Genomic DNA, 22,749 nt, shown 5'->3' on the forward strand with positions numbered 1-22,749 from the left:
TCCCAATCTCTGATTCTGCCTGCCTGATTTTGCCATCTGTAATCAGACACTTCTCTTTCCAGTATGAACGTCTTCCATGACTTTTAGACTATAGTTACTTCTCTATCTTGAATGCTTCTTTGCAGCTGTTCAAATAATACCTCACACTTGACGAATCTCAAATGAAACCTGAAGCATTCATTCTTTTTTTTGTATATGGTATTAGCACAAGCCAGCCATGATTTAAATCAACATAATGGGATTTTTGTTGGACTCCTCATTTTCTATCAGGTCTAATTTCAGATCTTTCTGTTTCTTTGCCTTTAAATTTGTAATCTTGGTTTTTCATTACTTGATTTTATTTTTACACTAGGTCGACAGAAAGCAATCCTCCTTAATAAAGTTGACAATTAGCTTCACTCAGAAAATTTTTGACAATGCAGGTTAAAAAAACTCATCTTACAAATTGTTCTGCAATCCAAATATACAACTTGAAAAACAATGTTTAGAAAATAAAAGCCAATGTAAAAAGACAGATTAAAGGCTATGGGGATGTACCTGGACTCAAATTGGGTTTTGCCCAATTGCTGTATGTTGTCATCTTGCTTATTCCTGGTCCCCATGACAGCCTGGTTTATCCAATCTCTGAACTGCAATTCTTCCTGTTCCTTCATGGGTCTCAAGACTCTCATTTCCTCCTTGAATGACTTTGCATCCCTGTCTTCTGCTGAGAGTTGGGACAATATTGGATTTCTGGTGGAACCAAGCCCACCACAAACTATAAATGCACTCTTCCTGAACAATGATTTGACTGAGCAGGTTATGGAGGAGGCTCTGCATAAGAAGACAGATCTCATCTTTTCCTACCTTCCACCTATTTTCCTATACATAAAGCATATTACCTGGATGTCCTGAAAGGAGCTCCTGGTGTTCCAGGCTTTGAAGAACAGAGTTGACATCTACTCTCTTCACACAGCCTATGATGCTGCACCCCAGGGATTGAAAAAGCGGTTTTCCAAAGGGCTTGGAGCCTGCATATCCAGGCATATATATCCTTCCAAAACTCATGGCTATCCTATAGAGGGAACCACTGAGTACAATTCAACATTAAGCATACCCAATATATGGACAAAGTTGTGTCTGCAGTGAGAGAAGTTGAAGGTGTTCCTGTCACTTCTTTTTCTGCTAGGATTGATGAGGAGAAAAACAAGGATTAGCCTGAATTGTACTGAGCAGTTCACAACCGATGGCTCTGATAGGTCTAAGAATCAAAGGGATCACACAAACAAGACAAGTGTCTGCTAATACTAACTGATAGAATCAAAAAGGGAGAGAAAGATCCAACATGGGAAATCGGATACACAGCAGACTCATAGAATGGCAGGCGTCCTAAACAACACTCTGGCCTCAGAATCAGCCCTTAAGGCCTTTGGATCTGGTGGAAGAGCCCATGAGAGTATTGTAGGCATGGAAAGCCAAGACACCTTGGAAAAGAAAAAAAAAGAAGATCTCTGTGAGTGAGATCCCAGTGGAAAGAACGGGGCCATCAAACAAGGAAGTACCTTTCTCCGAAGCGTGGAGAGAACTTCCACTTTGATTATGACCCTATCAGAATAAGATCAAAGTCAGGAACTCTAAAGGCTTCCATAGCCCTGGCAACTCATGACTAGAGCCTAGGGAGATTACTGACGCCATGAACAGGAGTGTCAAATTGTTAAGTCAGCAACAGGAGTCACTGTGTACTTACATCCCATGTGGGATCTGTCCTTAATGTGTTATCTAATGTGCAGTGATGCTATAACTAGTACTGAAACAGTATTTTTACACTTTGTGTTTCAGTGTGGGTACAAACTGATGTGATCTTTACTAATTATATACTGAATTGATCTTCTGTATATAAAGAGAATTGGAAATGAAAAAAAAAAAAAAAACAACCCTGGTGTTAAATTGGAAATGGCATAGAAAATTAATTAATTTTTTAAAAAAATTATGTAGGATCTCTGTCTTTCAAGTGCTGTACACTGTTATTTAATGCTATAACTAGTACTCCAACAGTATTTTTTTATTCACTATGTGTTGCTATATGGGGGCAAACTGTTGAAATCGTTACCTAATATATACTAAACTGATCTTCTGTATATAAAGAGAAATGAAAATGAATCATGATGTGATTGGAAGGGGAGAGGGAGTGGGAAAGTGGAGGGTTGTGGGTGGGTGGGAAGTTTTGGGAGGGGGAAGCCATTGTAACCCATAAGCTGTACTTTGGAAATTTATATTCATTAAATAAAAGTTTAATTAAAAAAATCCTATCCCTAACTTTAGCCATAATAACTCAAGCATTAACCTTAATCCTTATCTGATTCCCAACTCTAACCCTAACACTAATACCAAAACTTAAACCTAACCCTGCCTTAACCCTAACCCTAACCTTGGCCTAAAACCTATCCATAGTCCTAACTTTAACTATCACACTAGCTCTAACCATAGTCCTAACTCTGGCTCTAACTCTAAAATTTACCATAGAACTAAATATAACCATAATCTTAAACTAATTTTAAATCTCACCCTAACACTAATCCTATCTTTCTGCTTAGGCCTAACCCTAAAACAAACTAGCCTTCAGTGTGAACTTGACCAATAGTCCTGATGCTAACTTTAAGGCTATATCTAACACTAGCCTTAAACTAACCATCATGCTAACCAAACACTAAGCCTCATCCTAGTGATGAAGACCCTAACTTCAACTATAACTGCATATTATATATAACCACAGCTCTCTCTATATATTATATACATAGATATATAACCACATATAACCATATATATTTAAATATATATATATAGTATATATAAAATGTATATAAAACCACAGCTCTAACTCTGTCCCTAGCCCTACACCTAAACTTTTCCCTAATCCTAGCTCTATCCCTAGGCCTAACAATAGCCTTAACCCTATCTATAACTCTAATCACAAATCTAATCCTAAAATAACCCTAGTCCTAGACCTAATCCTTATTCTAACCCTAAAGCTAAACATAACTCTATGTGTAGCCCTAACCCTAAGCCTAGCCCTAACCATAGTTTTTAATCTAACCTAGACCTAAGCCTAAACTTAACAGAATCCTAATCCTAAAACTAGCCCCAGCTCTTGCCATAAGCCTAATACTAACACTGACACTAAACATAAACCTAGCTCTAAATCTTACCCTAACCCCAACCCTAACAATAGCCTTAATAATAATGCACATTCTAAACCTTAACACCAATCCTAGCTCTCATCCTAGTCCTAATAATAACCCTAACACTCATCCTATATCTAGCCCTACACTTACTTCTAACCCTAAATGGCAGAATTTGCATTCACATGAACTGTCAGGGTTTATATACACTTGAGTAACTGAAGTGCTCAGAGAAAAAGAAAGAGAGCCCAAGCCCTTTTGTGTTTGAATGGTGTGATCACTAGTCACCAGTTCTGAAAACACCCCATTTTCAAGCAAATTGTTGTTAAACTTCTAGGTGTCACTGTGGTGATACATGTGGGAAGGCTTGTGGCTTAGGATGAGAAAAAACTGCAACTTGGCAAAAATAATTCAGACAACATCAGTCAGTTATTGAAGTCTAATAGAGGCTTTATGAGTAACTGCCATGGATTGGCCCTCCAGTCCTAGTGTAAAATTTGTAACAGGAGGAAAACAGACAAAATGCTGAAAATGTATCATTTGAAACATAGTAAGTGGAAAAATCAAATATAGAAGGCAGATCAAATGAATTTTATTGTCTACAAATAAAAAAATGAGCTGAATTCCAACAGTGGCTGTGCTTTATGATGAAAGATAATATCTGAGTAGTACTTGTGAAAATAAACTGCACCCTCTCAGGAAGGCCTGGAAAAGTGATGCTCAGTCAAGCATTTAGATATAATGGCTAAAACACTCCACAGAAAAAGAAAACCTTGGATTTGATCCCAAGTCCAGCTCTAAATAACTCTTCAAACCACAAAAGAGAAAACAGGCATTTTGCACTTTTCCCCATCAGAGTAGCAGCAAAATATGCAGTCATGGGAGCAGAGAGGAAAGGGAGGACTGAGAAACAATGAGCAAACCTAAATCTGTTTGTGATTTAATGGTGCTGTGACTTTGCACCTGTTCTCAAGACTGCCCATTTTAAAATAAGTTTATCTTTTTATCTTCTTGTGGTGCATTGACTTTGGGAAGTGGGTTGGCATGGGGACACAGGAAGTCACCTGGACGATTGGCCACCTTGTGGGCTGCCCTAGATGCTGGAACTGAAGGCATCAAGATTAGCAATGGGGTCCTGCTCTGAGATTAGACCTGAGAACTCTGGGGCTGGCTGAGGTATCTCAGCTTCCAAGCAGGTCCTGGAGGCTGGGGGTGCCTCATCTTGCCAGGCTCTGCCAGATTTCCCCAGGTGCCAAAGTCTGTGCTGCAGGACAGGGTGCTGATGCCTCCCTGCCCCCACTCCTGGCCTTCTCCTACCACTTGCCTCATAGCAAGCAGTGCTGGTTTCTTTAATGGATTCGCTATTGTGTACATGGCAGTTTAATTTTCTGACTTTGTGTTGACTCTGAAAACAGATGCTATGGAATTATAGAGATTTACTATATTTACCCAGAGTAACTGAAATGCTGTTTGTAAAAATTCACCTGAGTATTTATTTTAAATACATAATTCAAGGTTTAGATGGTTTCATTTTTAGATGCTTAATTTTGGTAGCAACCACAATGTTTTGACAAAAATATTTGTAGAAATTTCTTTCAACCATGAATTCATATAATATAAAATGTGTGTTGTGACTGATGTTATCATTTGCTGCTGACACTCTAAGTTCATGCTAACTGAGGAACTCACTAGCAAAACCTGCCCAATTCAGTAAGAGGTGGAGCTCACTTGTGCTTTTCATTCTTTTCCAGCAGATGTCTCCCAGACTTGTTTCCTTTACAGAAAAGATTCCTTTTTTTGCAATATTTTATGTTTTCAGGTGGGAATGCTGCTTTCATTTTATAACCACAGTGCTCTTGGCAAGGGCCAGTAATGGGAGGAGTGAAGAAGTGCTGAGATCCCTTTCCATGCCAGCTCAGTAAAGTAGAATAAACAGGCAATCAGAAGTCATTTAAGGAATTTTTTTCCCAAATGTACAAGGTTTTATGTATATACATATAATATATTTTATTATATTTATATAATTTTATGTTATATAATTTTCATTATATTATTATATTTTGTTATATTTATTTTATTATATATAATAAAAGAATAAGCACTCGCCAAAAACAAATACAGTGTCAATTTTAAGTGATTTGGAGTGCTAGTTTGTTGTGTTTTATATCTCAGCATATCAATTATATTCTTTTGTATGCATCAAATATTACATAAGAATGTAAAATGGTCTTTACAAAAGAGAAGTAAATATAAGAAGAGTAAATATTACTAATATGCAACAGTACATATTTATTATTTGCAAATGGATCAAAGCTTAAAAGGCTCATTACTAATAGGATAACCACACATATGAATTATGACTTAGCAACAGAGTGAAAAGGAAGTTACATATTTATATTAAAAATACACATGCAAATGCATAACAGTCTCTCTCAAGTGCTCAGCATACACTGCTTCAGAAGCGGGAGGCATGACACTGTAGAAGTTTGAATGTACACAGCATATTAGAATCTCTCAAGCATAAAAACTGTACCTAATTTGCCATAATAGTGTCTTTCTTCAAGTATTTGGGTCTGAACTCAAGCAAAGAAAATAATGAACACCAATGATTTTCATACTATGAAAATATAAACAGCTTAACAATTGCAAAAATCTTGAAAAATATGGAGTTTATGAGAATGAAAAATGCATTTCATAAAAAAGACCATAGCAGATCTATTTCATTGTGGCTCTACTTTTTTTTTTAATTTAAGATCTCTCTCTTTTTCTTTCCCCTTCCTCTTTGTAACTCTGCCTTTCAATTAAATAAGTAAACCAATCTTTAAAAAAAGATGGACAGATATGGCTGCACATACCCAAAGGAATAGATAGACAAAGGCAGAACTTTGGATACATGTAGTCTCCAAGTGCAGGATTTGACAGATATTGAACAATCAGTGGTAGGACGACAGCTGCACTGCCATTAATTTCAGATCGGTGGCAACCCTCAGTTCAACAATCCAACTTGCAAAAGTTAGAATTTACAATTCTCTTTTCCCACTCAAGGATTACCTGAGCCACACATACTGAAAAGGAAATAAGAGGGAGGATCTTCAAGCACATGTAGTCATCATTCAATTCCAAAGCCAGAGTTTTAAATGCTGTTAGTCTGAAAGATATCAGGCCCTTTTAGCTTCTTAGGAAACACACACTATATCTTTATTTTTTTAAAAAAGCTTTAGTTTAAACACCTAAAATAATTGTGTGTTAATTACAGAGTTCAACCACTAGTACTAGAACAACAACAACAACAACAAATACTAAAAAGGATAAAGTTTTACATTGTACATCTAAAGTCAGGACAGGAGCTGATCAGTTCATTGTTTCTTATAGTGTCCATTTCACTTCAACAGGTTTCCCCTTTGGTGCTCAGTTGTCATCAATCAGGGAAAACAAATGATATTTGTCTCTTTGGGACTGGCTTAATTCACTCAGCATGATGTTTTCCAGATTCGTCCATCTTGCTGCAAATGACCAGGTTTCATTATTTCTTACTGCTGTATAGTATTCTATGGAGTACATGTCCCATAATTTCTTTATCCAGTCTACTGTTGATGGGCATTTGGGTTGGTTCCAGGTCTTAGCTATTGTGAATTGAGCTGCAATAAACATTAATGTGCAGATGGCTTTTTTATTTGCCAAATTAATTTCCTTTGGGTAAATTCCAAGGAGTGGGATGGCTGGGTTGATGGTAGGGTTATGTTCAGGTTTCTGAGGAATCTCCAGACTGACTTCCATAGTGGCTTAACCAGTTTGCATTCCCACCAACAGTGGGTTAGTGTCCCTTTTTCCCCACATCCTCTCCAGCATCTGTTGTTGGTAGATTTCTGAATGTGAGCCATTCTCACGGGGGTGAGGTGAAACCTCATTGTGGTTTTGATTTGCATTTCTCTGATGGCTAGTGATCTTGAACATTTTTTCATGTGTCTTTTGGCCATTTGGATTTCCTCTTTCAAAAATGTCTATTGAGGTCCTTGGCCCATCTCTCAAGTGGGTTGTTTGTTTTGTTGTTGTGGAGTTTCTTGATTTCTTTGTGGATTCTGGTTATCAACCCTTTATCTGTAGTATAGTTTGCAAATGTTTTTTCCCATTCTGTCTGTTGCCTCTTCACTTTCCTGACTGTTTCTTTTGAAGTACAGAAACTTCTCAATTTGATGCAATCCCAAAGTGTTTAAATTGTTGTCTAATGTGCAGTGATGCTATAACTAGTACTGAAACAGTATTTTTACACTTTGTGTTTCTGTGTGGGTGCAAACTGATGAGCTCTTTACTAATTATATACTGAATCGATCTTCTGTATATAAAGATAATTGGAAATGAAAAAACCTGGTGTTAAATTGGAAATGGTTTAGAAAATTAATTTTTTAAAAAAATATTATGTAGGATCTCTGTTTTTAATATGCTGTACACTATTATTTAATGCTATAACTAGTACTCTTACAGTATTTTTTTCACTTTGTGTTGCTATATGGGGGCAAACTGTTGAAATCTTTACCTAATATATACTAAACTGATCTTCTGTATATAAAGAGAATTGAAAATGAATCTTGATGTGAATGGAAGGGGAGAGGGAGCAGGAAAGGGGAAGGTTGTGGGTGGGAGGGAACTTATGGGAGGGGGGAAGCCATTGTAACCCATAAGCTGTACTCTGGAAATTTTTATTCATTAAATAAAAGTTTAATAAATGGAAAAAAAAGAAAGCTTTAGTTTAATAAATATAAATTTCATAGGTACAACTACTGGAATATAGCAATTCTTCCCCCCATACCCACCCTCCCAACCCCAGGTCCTCCCACCTCCTACTGCCTCTCCCATCCCATTCATCATTAAGATTAATTTTTAATTATCTTTAAATACAGAAGATCAACTCTCTACTAAGTAAATATTTTAACAGTTTGCACCCACATAGACACACAAAGTATAAAGTAATATTTGAAGACAAGTTTTACTATTAATTCTCATAGTACAATTAATTAAGGACAGAGGTTCTACATGTGGAGCAAGTGCACAGTGACTGCTGTTGTTGATTTAACAATTGACACTCTTATTTATGATGTCAGTGATCACATGAGGCTCTTGTCATGAGCTGGCAAGGCTATGGAAGCCTTTCGAGTTCACAAACATCGTCAATATTTAGACAGGGCCATAAGCAAAGTGGAAGTTCTCTTCTCCCTTAAGAGAAAAGTACATCCTTCTTTGATGGCCTCTTTTTTTACTGGGATCACACTCACATAGATCCTTCATGTAGATCATTTTTTTTGCCACAGTGTCTTGGCTTTCCATGCCTGAAATTCTCTCATTGGGTTTTCAGCAGCTCTATGTTTTTAAGAATTATAATTTTGGGGGCCAGCACTGTGGCACAGTGGCTTAATGCCCTGGCCTGAAGTGTCGGCATCTCATATGGGTGCCAATTCAGGTCTCAGCTGCTCCACTTCCAATCCAGCTCTCTGCTGTGGCCTGGGAAAGCAGTAGAAGATGGCCCAAGTCCTTGGGTCCCCACACCCATTGGGAGACCAGAGGAAGCTCCTAGCTCCTGGCTTCAGATCGGTGCAGCTCCAGCTGCAGCGGCCCTCTGGGGAGTGAACCAGTGGACAGAAAACCTTTCTCTGTGTTTCTCCTTCTCACTGTAACTCTAACTCTAAAATAAATAAAATCTTTTAAAAAAAGAATTATAATTCTCTATACAAAGCTGCAAGTAAAGCTAGAACAAGCCTGTGACTACATCTGAGAACTTTTGTACTATGAGGTTCCTGAGTTAGAGGGATTTAAGTAAATAGATGTGGTTGATTTAAAATGAATCTTTATTTACAAAAAGAGATGTAATTGGCCTACAGGAACTACTAATGTAGTGAATCTTCCTTTTCAGAATATCTGGCATGCATGTTATTATCCATTTTATGGATACCAATGTGTGCCATACCACATTTTTCTTTTTTTTTATTTATTTTTGACAGGCAGAGTGGACAGTGAGAGAGAGAGACAGAGAGAAAGTCTTCATTTACTGTTGGTTCACCCTCCAATGGCCGCTGTGGCCGGTGCACCATGCTGATCCAAAGGCAGGAGCCCAGTGCTTCTCCAGGTCTCCCATGGGGTGCAGGGCCCAAGCACTTGGGCCATCCTCCACTGCACTCCCGGGCCATAGCAGAGAGCTGGCCTGGAAGAGGGGCAACCAGGACAGAATCCGGTGCCCTGACCGAGACTAGAACCTGGTGTGCTGGCACTGCAAGGTGGAGGATTAACCTATTGAGCCACGGCACTGGACAACCATACCACATTTTTCAAGTGGAAATTCAAACAAAAGTTTCAAATCTTTAATTACAAAATAAGGTTTCTTTCTCCTTTTTTTTCTTTTTTAAGTAATTCAAAATTTAAATATGATTAAGAAATTTTATATTTGACTAGGGTAGAATTACCAAGTCTTTAAGTTTTTCAAACATTTTATGGAATCTATAAATCTAAGCAAGATGATAAATAGTATACATAATACATATTTGGGAATTTTGAAGAAGTCATTTTATTCTTTAGCTTTAGATGTGTATCATTTAGTACCTTGATCTGCCTTTTACTGCTATATATTCATTTCATAGTTTAAAAGCTTTGAAGCCGGCGCCACGACTCACTAGGCTAATCCTCCGCCTTGCGGCACCGGCACACTGGGTTCTAGTCCCGGTCGGGGCACCGATCCTGTCCTGTTTGCTCCTCTTCCAGGCCAGTTCTCTGCTGTGGCCAGGGAGTGCAGTGGAGGATGGATCAAGTCCTTGGGCCCTGCACCCCATGGGAGACCAGGAGAAGCACCTGGCTCCTGCCATTGGATCAGTGTGGTGTGCCAGCCGCAGCGCGCCTACCGCGGTGGCCATTGGAGGGTGAACCAACGGCAAAAGGAGGACCTTTCTCTCTGTCTCTCTCTCACTGTCCACTCTGCCTGTCAGAAAAAAAAGCTTTGACGTATTGCCAATATAATCTGTAACCATTATTTAAGGATTAGAAAACACAGATATAGTAAAATTAGATTGTGTATGATTACGTCACTCAGCAGTGATGTCTGTGAAAGGACTGCCTTTACGCATTGTCTCAAATATCATTTTCCTTTACTCCTTAACTCATTCCAGTAATTTCCACTCCCCTGACCATTCAAAATTTGTTCTCTCCAGGTTGACAGTTATTTTTATAAAATTAGAGATCATCTCTTCAATGTCATTTAATGTAACCTGTCAGTAGTATTGTTCTCAACAGAACACTCTTCTCCAAAATAGCTTCCTCATTTTTCTTCCAAAATATTTGCATCCAGGGAGTTATTTTAGCTCATTTGTTAAATGTTAGTTGGTTGGCAATGTGTGCGTTCATTTCTGGGGTTTCTATTCTGTCCCATTAGTTTACATGTCTATTATTTGTTCCAGTACTAGGCTGTTTTGATTACAGCAGACCTCTATTATGTCTTGGAATCTTGTATTCTGATGCCTGCAGCTTCATTTCTGCTTAAGATTGAGTAATTGGGGTCTTCTTTCTTTTCATATGAACTTTAAAATCAGTTTTTTCTATAATTGTGAAGAATGTCCTTGGTATTTTGATTAGGATTGCTTTGACTCTCTCAATGACTAGGGATATTATGGACATTTTGATGATATTACTTTTTCCATTCTATGAACATGAGAGATTTTCCCCATTTTATGCCCTTTGTTTCTTTAATTAAGGTTTTGTAATTTTCATTGTAGAGATCTTTCACATTTTTGATTAAATTTATCCCAAGGGTCTTTTTTTAGTTATTGTAAATGGGCCTAATCTTATAGTTCTTTCTCAGGCAGAAAATTGTTCATGTATAAGAGTGACACTGGTTTTTGTGTGTTGATCTTACATCCTGAAAATTTTCTTAATTCTATTATGAGTTCTAATAGTCTCTTAGTGGAGTCTTTTGGTTCTTGTATATAAAAGATTATGCTATCTGCAAACAGGCATAATTGGAATTCCTCCTTTCCAATTTGTATCACTTTGATTTTTTTTGCCTAATGCCTGACTAAAACTTCCAGAATTATACTGAAAAAATAATAATGAAAATGGTCATCTTTGGTTTCAGACTTAGTGAAATTCTTCACAGCATTTCCTCATTCATTATAATGCTGCCTATGGTTTAGTCATATATTGCTTTGATTGTGTCAATGTATGCTTCTTCTATCCCAAATTTTAAGGGTTTTTATCATGAAAGGATGTCATTTTATCAAATTGTTCTCTGCGTCTATCGAGAAAATCAAATGGTTTTAGCTTTCATTTTATTGATTTTAAGTAACATATTTATCTATTTGCATATGTTGAACTACCCCTGAATCCTTTGAATAAATTCTACTTTGGATCTTATTGATGCATTATTGATGATTTTATTGATGTATTTCATACCATTTTGTTGAGGATTTAGAATCTATTTTCATTATGGATATTGGTATATAGTTCTTATTTATTGCATCTCTGTGCTTTTGTAATTGAGCTAATTCTTGTCTCAAAGAATATATTTGGATTGATTTTATCCCTTTCAATTGTTTTGAATAATTTAAGAATGAGGATCAGTTTTTCCTTCAAAGTTTGATAAAATTCAGCTGCTTCTGGGCTGGCTCTGGGGCATAGAATGTCAAGTTTCCACCTGCAGTTTCTACATCCCATATGGGTGCTTGTTCAAGCCTCAGCTCCTCCATTTCCAATCCACCTTTGTTCTAATGCACCTTGGGTCCGTGCACCCATGTGGGAGACCCAGAAGGAGCTCTGTGCTCCTGGATTTCACCTGGGCCAGCCCTGAGTATTGCAGCCATTTGGGGAGAGAACCAGCAGACTGAAAATCTCTTTCTCTGTCTCTCTTCCTCCCCCCCTGTATCTTTGTCTTTTAAATAAATAAATAAATAGATAAATAAATATTTTTGAAATTAATTCTGTCTCTTCTATAAATGATGTTTGGAAAGTTGGATTTCCACTGCTGTAGTTCAAAATCAAACCTATATTTTATTCCCTATACAAGAATCAACTCACAATGGATCAAGGATCTAAACCTAATATCTGAAACCGTCACATTACTGATGAACAACATAAGGGAAAGGATATTGGCCTAGGCAATGAATTCTTGAATAAGATAGCGGAAGCACAAGTAATAAAACAAACACCAATAGACTAATGCAATTACATCAATCTAAGAAATTGTTTCACAAAAAAGAAAATAATTAACAAAGTGAAGAGGTAGTCAAAACAATGTGAGAAAATATTTGAAAACTATGTATCCAATAAAGGATTAATATCAAGAATATATAAGGAGTTCCAGAAACTCAACAACAACAAAATAATCCAGTTAAAAATGTGCCAAGGGCAGGAACAAGCATTTTCAAAGGATGAAATAAAAAAGGCCAACATGGGGCCAACACTGTGGCATAGCAGGTAAAGCCACCGCCTGCAGTACCAGTATTCCATATGGGTGCTGATTCAAGTCCCAGCTGCTCCACTTCTGACCCAACTCTCTGCTATGGACCAGGAAAGCAGTAGAAATGGCCCAAGTTCTTGGGCACCTGCACCCATGTGGGAGACCCAGAAGAAGCTCCTGGCTCCTGGCTCTGTACTGGCTCAGCTCTGGCCATTGCAGCCATCTGGGGAGTGAATCAGTGGGTGGAAGCCCCCCCCCCCCCTCTCTCTCTCTCTCTCTCTCTCTCTCTCCTTCTCTTTGTGTGTAACTCTGACTTTGAAATAAATAAGTACATCTTTAAAAAAAGGCCAACAGACAGATGAAAAAACTCCAGGATCACTGCCATCAGGGAAATGCAAATACAAATTACAGTGTGTGTCCCCTCACCCCAGTCAGAATGACCATGATCCAAAAATCAGAAATGGCAAATGCTGGGCATTATCACTCATACATATTCTGAAATCAGCATTAAAACTCACTCACCTAGCTTTCCTATTGCTTTTCCAGTGTATCCATCACAGCATCTTTCTTTTGATTTTTTCTCATCTCCTCCTTTTTAAACAGAAGTGCTGTAGAGCTCAGTCTTTTATATTCTTTCCAATGACTTTTACAACCTTGTTTGTACTAATAGTTTCCAAATTTGTATCTCAAGCCCAGGAATCCCTCCTTAATTTTAGATCGGCATATCACATTGCCTACTTGAGACCTCTCTTTAATTATCTATTGTGTACTTAAATCCCAACAGGTCCAAAATATTACTAATGTTATTCTTTCTCATACCTGTCCCTTAGGTAGTCTTCCCTACTTGAGTTAATGGCAATTTCTGCAGTTGCTATGCTGAGATCCACAGTGCAATCATTATTTTTTTGCCAGGCAGAGTAGACAGTGAGAGAGAGACACACATAGAGAGAGTTATTGACAGAGAGAGAGAGAGAAAGGTCTTCCTTTTCCATTGGTTCACCCCCCAAATGTCCACTACGGCTGGCGTGCTGTGCTGATGCAAAGCCAGGAGCCAGGTGCTTCCTCCTGGTCTCCCATGTGGGTGCAGGGCCCAAGCACTTGGGCCATCCTCCACTGCACTCCCAGGAGAGCTGGAGTGGAAGAGGAGCAACTGGGACAGAATCTGGCACCCCAACCAGGACTAGAACCCAGGGTGTCAGAGCTGCAGGCAGAGGATTAGCCTAGTGAGCCACAGTGCTGGCCCACAGTGCAATTCTTATTTAATCTCTATTTCACAACTCCTCTCTTGTCTGCACACAAATCCTATCAAGTTTACCTCAAAAATGTGTCCAGAGGCTAGAAATATCTACCTTTAGTTCACCAACAGCTGCAGTCTATATTAGTAGGCTAATTGCTTTTCTTCATTGTTTTATTTAAATGAAATACTCAGTTAATTGATTTTAATGCAGGAGTCTGCTACAAGTGAATGATGAAAACTGTTTATGTGATCAGGATAAAAAAAAGGTAAACTAAATCCTTCATTGCCTTTGCAAAAATGTTAGCAGTGATAACTTTATTTTTTTGGAAATAAAATGGGATTGTGTCTTCCCTGGGTCATAGCAAGGAAATATTTCACTATATCAATGACCTTGAATGATTTACATGTAGCTGATAATTGAATTTGTTAAAGAACCATTTCAATAGATGGTTGCTATGGAATTTTGACTGATACGGATAAGTTCAGAGAACTTAAAAAATTTTTACTAAGAAAGGCAATAGAAAAGTTTGTGATAATTGAGGAATGTGGAATTCTAAAAAGTTTTCTTTTAAAAATAAATCAACTACAGTATGTTTTTACAGTGCTTTAATGATCTGGTAGAGAAGGCTGTGTTTATTCTATATACTTTTGTTTGCATGCATATGCCGTACAAATTTTGAAAGATATTTTATAAATTTACAGTGACAAAATATACGTACGTTAGCAAAATTGAGACTTTAAAATGTGAATATTGTTTACTGCCCTTGTCTATACTCTTGAAGAACAGTGGTTTTCTTACTTGATATCTATTGAATTCTTTACTTAGTGGAGTTTTAAAAGTATGTCATTGTAAAAATTAGAAGAAAAATTAAGAAAAGAAGGAAAAGGGAAGATGGGAGCAAGGGTGAGAGAGAGGGTTGGTGGGAAGTATTACTATGCTCCTAAATCTGTACATATGAAATCCATGGAATTTGTTCACCTTATGAAAATAAAAAATTAAAAAAAGAATTCTATTTAGAACTTCAATTGCTTTATACCTCATGGTTAGATGTGATTCTTTTTTTTATTTTTGACAGGCAGAGTGGACAGTGAGAGAGAGAGACAGAGAGAAAGGTCTTCCTTTGCCATTGGTTCACCCTCCAATGGCCACTGCAGCCGGCACGCTGTGGCCGGCGCACCATGCTGATCCGAAGGCAGGAGACAGGTGCTTCTCCTGGTCTCCCATGGGGTGCAGGGCCCAAGCACTTGGGCCATCCTCCACTGCACTCCCAGGCCATAGCAGAGAGCTTGCCTGGAAGAGGGGCAACAGGGACAGAATGCGGCACCCCGACCGGGACTAGAACCCAGTGTGCCGGTGCCGCAAGGTGGAGGATTAGCCTGTTGAGCCACGGTGTCAGCTTAGATGCGATTCTTTATTAAATGGCTCAGAAATAGAATGACTTTCATTTTTTAAATTTGGAAAGCATAGAGACAAAGAGATAGAGATGTAATGAAAGAGCTAAACTCTTCATGTCAATTCATGAATGCTTAAACACTTGGGGTTAGGTCATCAGAAAAGGCACTCAATCAAGTTCTCCTAGGTGGATAGCAAGAGCAGTTATCTGTCTCCCAGGGTCTGGATTATCAGGAAGCTTGAGTCAGGTTCTAGAGCCAGAAATGAAACCCAGGTACTCTGACATGGGATGGATGCATCTTAACTGCTAGGTTACATACCTGCTCACAAATGAAATATTCTAGCACAACTGAACATTGAAATGCTGAACTGAAAGTTGACCTATCATAAATTTATGTGATAATAAACAGAAACACTCAGGGCATGCTGAATATAATGTAGCCATTTCTTTCCCTCCCTAGGACTCCTGGAAAAGGATGACATGAGGCAGCTGTGGGAATCTCTTAGGTTTAGACACTTGAGAAGTAACATTTTTTTATTGGAAAGACAATACTGGGTTATGCTGCAAATTTGGGCTTCAGGTTTTGTAATTCACATTCATGAAATTAATTTTATTTTCCATTTAGGGTTCTGATTGTTCCTTGGAGTAATAATCATTACTTTTTATGCAGAAGTATGTTTACCTACTTAGAGCTTTGAATGTAGTATTATCCAAAGGAGATAGCTGCTACTGAGAGCACTGCATTTCTAGTAATAATGTCTATTACTGTATGAGTGTCTCTAGAATAGTTGCCACAGACTTGTTCTTTTCCTTTTGAGAATTACCCTAACAGTTGCCTTGGAAACCCCAGAAGGCCATTGAAGTGATCCTAACCACCTCCAAACTGAGAGAAAGCAAATTAGGACATTGATTTCATCCTAGAAGGTCTTTATTTTGGTGAAGAAATGAGCAGAACTCATCACACACTTTGGTTATTAACATCTGTTTTGTTTAGATAATTCTGATTTCACAATCAGGGAATTTGTAGAACTGTTGCATGTGCATTTCTATTTTGCTGCATCAAAGTAGCTGCTATATGTTATTCAGATTTGATTTTTTATATTCTTAGAGTTATACTGTAGGATGTGTGTCTAGTAAAATCTAATTCTTGCCTCACATGCATTTGGGATTGTTTTTTAATAAAGACATAAGAATTTAAATTACTGTTTTCTGAAGGACAACTTCATATATATTTAAATTTCATAGTAGCTCTGCAAAGTAGTTGTTTTATTTCTGCAGATGAAGAGACAGATGCTGAGGAGCAAGATAATCAGGCTCAAAGTCTTGTGACAGACTAACACGTTGCAGGACTTGGATTGGAACCAATACTGGTTAGTTAAGCACATGTTATCTCTACTACTCAAACCTAAATTACACATTTCTCCATATTTATTTTTTTATTAAACTTTTATTTAATGAATATAAATTTCCAGAGTACAGCTTATGGGTTACAATGGCTTCCCCCCTCCCATAAATTCCCTCCCACCCACAACCCTCCCCTTTCCCGCTCCCTCTACCCTTCCATTCACATCAAGATTCATTTTCAATTCTCTTTATATACAGAAGATCAGTTTAGTATATATTAGGTAAAGATTTCAACAGTTTGCCCCCATATAGCAACACAAAATGAAAAAAAAATACTGTTGGAGTACTAGTTATAGCATTAAATAACAGTGTACAGCACATGAAAGATAGAGATCCTACATAATTTTTTTTAAAAATTAATTATTTTTATGCCATTTCCAATTTAAAACCAGGTTTTTTTTTCAATTCCAATTCTCTTTATATACAGAAGATTGATTCAGTATATAATTAGTAAAGATCTCATCAGTTTGTACCCACACAGAAACACAAAGTGTAAAAATACTGTTTCAATACTAGTTATAGCATCACTGCACATTAGACAACACATTAAGGACAGATCCCACATGGGATGTAAGTACACAGTGACTCCTGTTGCTGACTTAACAATTTGACACTCCTGTTCATGGCATCAGTAATCTCCCTAGGCTCTAGTCATGAGTTGCCAAGGCTATGGAAGCCTTTAGAGCTCACTGACTTTGATCTTATTCCGATAGGGTCATAGTCAAAGTGGAAGTTCTCTCCTCCCTTCAGAGAAAGGTACCTCCTTCTTCGATGGCCCCATTCTTTCCACTGGGATCTCACACACAGAGATCTTTCATTTAGGTCTTCTTCTTTTTTTTCTTTTCCATGGTATCTTGGCTTTCCATGCCTACAATACTCTCATGGGCTCTTCAGCCCGATCTGAATGCCTTAAGGGCTGATTCTGAGGCCAGAGTGTTGTTTAGGACATCTGCCATTCTGTGAGTCTGCTGTGTATCCCGCTTCCCATGTTGGATCCTTCTCTCCATTTTTGATTCTATCAGTTAGTATTAGCAGACACTTGTCTTTTCTTCACTTGAGTTTGGCTTACCAGTCTCTCTGGTCCTACAGAAGCTGGGGATGTTGAAGTAGGGCTTGGGGATAGGGTATAGGCTTCAGTGCTGCTAAACAGGGTAGAGACCTGTTGATGAATGATGATGGCTACAGTTCAGCTGGGGGAAAGTATGGTGTCAGTTTGATGGCTGACATTACCAAGAGGGAACCAGACCCTGGACAGATGCTTCATGAGGTGCAGAACATACTTCAAGCATCATGTTGAAAAATGTGTTTCTCTTCTTGTCTCATTGGAGTCAGACTAACTGGATTCTTTAGCTGTCTTTTCTTCCTGGGGCATCTCAGTTCCTAGGAAGCTTGTTTCTGAATTTTGGAAAGCAAGAACTTTTGGTGTGGACCATCACTCTTTCAGCAAGGGTTGGCTTTTGCTGGTTCAGAGCTTGCACTCTTGTCCAAACTCTTTTCTTCCTCAAACTGCCAGCTGCCTCCATGAAAAAAGGAAAAAAAAATAGCTGCACCCTAGGTTCATTTTCTTTTTGTTCCATGATGCTAGGTTATCTCTTTGTCCTAATTTAGTAAGTAGCTGATCTAATAATCTAACAAATTTTAATTGGCTAACACAAATGTGTTAGAGGAAGACCTGACCTTTTTATTGATAGGGAAGTCTATGCTATCTGTCTTGATCTAACTCCTTGGTGACCTTAGCGATGAGAATTTTAATTTACAGGCTCTGGGAAGACACAAAACCCATGAAGTGTGGGATTGCTCTTGTCTTTTTTTTAGTGCCTTGTTTTGAAGGAGGTAACAGTGACCTTTGAATGACAGAGTGGCTGTTTTTGCAGGAAAAAGTACACACGTGTCCAAAAATCAGCATCTAAACAAGAGATGAAGTGGTTTGCTCTTCATATTAGTTGGCAGGTGCACTCTCTTTCAGAGGGTGAAGATGATACAGAATCCAAGTTAGAGAGGGCAGTTTGTAGGGAGGGATGTGAGGTCGGGAAAATGAGCTAAGGGTGAAGCCTCTCTAATAGTGTTCTCACAAGCATGCATCCAATAAAACAATTTGAAAGGTGAAATTTAGTCATTCCTTAGCATTATATATATGACAGTGTCATTGACCGTGTTATCATAAATGGCTATGATTTTTCAGGGTGCTGTATAATAGTTGTTTATACTCTAGGGAAAATGAGAGGACTTTAGAAAATAAAATAAAATATTGGCAATCTATCACAGATTATCATTTTTATTATAATTTTTTTTTTGACAGGCAGAGTGGATAGTGAGAGAGAGAGACAGAGAGAAAGGTCTTCCTTTTTACCGTTGGTTCACCCTCCAATGGCCGCTGCAACCAGCGCATCATGCTGATCCGAAGGCAGGAGCCAGGTGCTTCTCCTGGTCTCCCATGTGGGTGCAGGGCCCAAGCACTTGGGCCATCCTCCACTGCCTTCCCGGGCCATAGCAGAGAGCTGGCCTGGAAGAGGGGCAAACGGGATAGAATCCAGTGCCCCAACTGGGACTAGAACCCGGTGTGCTGGCACCGCAAGGCAGAGGATTAGCCTGTTAAGCCACGACACCGGCCTATAAAATTTTAAAATTTAAAAGCCATGTTTCTTTCCACCATGACTATTATGGACATGCATTGGTTGTTCAATAAGTATTTGTTGAACCCAATAATAAACAATTGAACAGATGAGTAAAATCCTATTGATGAATTTCTTGAGAAAAAATAAATCAAGGATTGGATTAAGATGGAGGAATAGAGGGAGCTTACTGTTGTAGAAGATAGTATGAAAAAAGTGGAGAGAGTAGTCTCAAGGAAGAGTTAGAGAAAAAATGGCAGAGGAAAATTAGAGGGACACTGTGGATCATGTGCAGGGTGTGGACACGCACAACTCAGAAACCCAACAGCCAGGAACCTCAGCAGCAGCTCAGGAAGTGATACCAGACTAGAGCAGCCCAAACCACTGGTGATAAAGTTGCAGAAAGACCCTGGTGGGAATCCAGCTAGAAGCCCTAGGTAGGACAGTGTACCTGCCAAACTAGGCTTGTTTCTCTCTCCCTGACCACCCTGAAACTGGCATCCTGTAACAAGCTGATAGAGGGCAGGCATCATTTTGGACATATGTAACAGATGCACCAGTTCATGTCTGCACACCCAGCAAACGGCAGAGCAGAGAAACTTGAATTTGGTGGGGAGAACTGATGGGGGCCTGGGTGCTCATGACTGTGGGAGGCTTGTGTTCTGGGACTATGAGAACACTGATGCTGCATGGAAGGGCTCAGGGTGTGGCTGGGACTTTGGGCAGTCACTGTGGGAAGTTACATGTACTCAGGGCTCGCTGATTACCTGGTGAGGATCACTGTATATCAGTCTCCCACATATGTGCCAGGGGTCAGAATATGTGTGGAATCCACTGCTGCTTCCCCAGGAGCATTAACATAACTGGTTTGGAAGTGTAGCAGCCAGAATTCAAATCAGCACTCATATAGAATCCCAGGATTGTAGGAGATGGCTCAACCCATTATTAAACAACAGTTCCCTCTCCTGTCTTCTGTTCTGAACTATTTCTAACATGCTTACTATTTTAGAATTAAGGGTTGTTTTGTTGGCATCTTATGTATTACACTATAAAATTTTTTGTATATTATGGATACCATTAATTTATCAGGTATATTTTTCCTTTTTCTTTTTTTAAGAAAGATTTATTTATTTACTTGAAAGTCAGAGTTACACAGAGCGAGAAGGAGAGGCAGAAAGAGATAAGTCTTCCATCTGCTAATTCACTCCCCAGTTGCTGGTACTCTACGCAGAAGATTTACACACTATGTCGCAGAGCTGGTCCCATAGTATATTTTTCAAGGATTTTTTTTTGCTTTGACTTTCATTCCTTAAACAGTATTTTGAAAAGAAGTTTTTGGGGCCATGCTATGGAATAGTGGGTAAAGCTGCTGCCTGCAGTGCTGGCATTCCATATGGGTACGACTTTGAGTCCTGGCTGCTCCACTTCTCATCCAGCTCATTGTTATGGCCAGGGAAAGCAGTAGAAGATGGCCCAAGTGCTTGGGCTCATGCACCCACATGGGAAATCCATGACTTCAGATCAGCCCAGCTCTGCCCATTGTGGCCATCTGGGGAGTGAACCAGCAAATGGACGATCTCCCTCTCTCTCTGCCTCTCTCCCTCTGCCACTCTGTAATTCTGCCTTTCAAATAAATAAATAAGACTTGAAGAAAAGAAGTTTTAAACTTTGATTAAGTGTAAATTATCCCTGTAGTCAATTATAGATTTTAATTTTTTCTTGTACCTAGGAAATCTTCGCCTAACTTAAAGTAAAAAATTTTTTCTTCTATGATTTTTTTTCTGGAATTATTGTAGTTTTCAGTACTACAGTTAGATCTGTGGCATATTTTCTTTTCAATATGTAAATAGAAGCTATTTTATTGGAAATTAGTATCTCATTGTGCTAGCACCATGTGTTGAAAAGGCTATACTTTCTCCCCTGCAATGCAATAGTGCCTCTGTAGAAAACCTGTTCACTGTTTGTATTTGGATCTTCTATGGAACCTCTTTTGTGTTCCATTCATCTGTCTGGGTTTCTGTATGACAACAGCACACTTTAGATTAGTATAAATTTATAACACTAAAAAATCATCCTTTTGATTTTATTATCTTCTCAGAGTTATTTTGGCTATACTAGATTCTTTGCATTTTCATTTGCACTTATATCAGCTTGTTACTTTAAAAATAACCAGGTTGCTAAATGAAAGACCTTTGTGAGTGAGATCCTAGCGGAAAGAATGGGCCATCAAAGAAGGAGATACTTTTCTCTGAAGGGAGGAACTTCCCCTTTGATTATGGCCTTATCTAAATAAGGTCAGAATTTGTGAACTCAAGAGGCTTCCATAGCCTTGGCAGCTCATGACAAGAGCCTTGGGTGATTACTGATGTCATAAATAAGACTGTCAAATTGTTAAATCAACAATGGGGATCACTGTACACCTGCTCCCCATGTAGGATCTCTGTCCTCAATATGTTGCACTATGTGAATTAGTGGTAAAACTACTACTCAGGCTGGTGCTGTGGCTTACTGGGCTGATCCTCTGCCTGCGGCACCAGCAAACCAGGTTCTAATCCCAGTTGGGGTGCTGGTTCTGTCCAGGTTGCTCCTCTTCCAGTCCAGCTCCCTGCTGTGACCCGGGAGGGTGGTGGAGGATGGCCCAAGTGCTGGGGCCCTGCACCCTTCTGCAAGACCAGGGTGGGCACCTGGCTCCTGGCTTTGGATCAGCCCAGTGCACTGGCTGTAGCAGCCATTTGGGGGATGAACCAATGGAGGGAAGACCTTTCTCTCTGTCTCTCTCTCTCTCTCACTGTCTAACTCCCCTGTCAACAAAAAAATTAAAAAAAAACTACTCAAATATTACTTTCTACTTTGTGTATCTGTGTGGGTGCAAACTGTTAAAATCTCTAATTATTATATACCAAGTTGATCTTACGTATATAAAGATAATTGAAAATGAATCATGATGAAGAATGGGTTGGGAAATTGAGTGAGAGATTGGATGGTTGCAGATGGGTGGGAGGGTATGGGGGGAAAAGCCACTATAAACCAAAAGTTGTACTTTCAAAATTTATATTTATTAAATAAAAGTTTAAAAAAAGAAAAAAAGTACATCTCCTCCCTCTCTTATTCCCACTTTTATATTTAACATAGATCACTTTTCAGTTAAATTTAAACACCTAAGAATAATTGTGTGCTAATTATAGAGTACAACCAATAGTATTAACTAGAGCAAAAAATACCAAAAGAGATAAAGTATTAAGTTGTACATCAACATTCAGGGCAAGGGCCTATCAAGTCACTCTTTCTCATAGTGTCCATTTCATTTCAATGTACAATTTGGGACATGTTCAATCAGACTTGCCCCAAATGGTAGAGTAAGAAACATGCCAGGGGATTCCAATTCAATCCCATCAAGTTGGCATGTACCAATGCCATCTCACTAGTCCAAGTGATCAATTTCAGTTCACAATTGATCACACTGACAGGTCTAAGAGTCAAAGGGATCACCTAAACAAGACTAGTGTCTGCTAAC

General features: G+C 38.7%; 1 pseudogene; it reads left to right on the plus strand.

Annotated features, from left to right (window-relative positions):
* Nucleotides 1–570: 570 nt before the first annotated feature.
* The window catches only part of LOC133764039 (NIF3-like protein 1), a 75,517-nt pseudogene continuing 53,338 nt past the window's right edge, over nt 571–22,749 (plus strand).

This window comes from Lepus europaeus, chromosome 7, assembly GCF_033115175.1.
Source record: "Lepus europaeus isolate LE1 chromosome 7, mLepTim1.pri, whole genome shotgun sequence".
Taxonomy (NCBI): domain Eukaryota; kingdom Metazoa; phylum Chordata; class Mammalia; order Lagomorpha; family Leporidae; genus Lepus; species Lepus europaeus.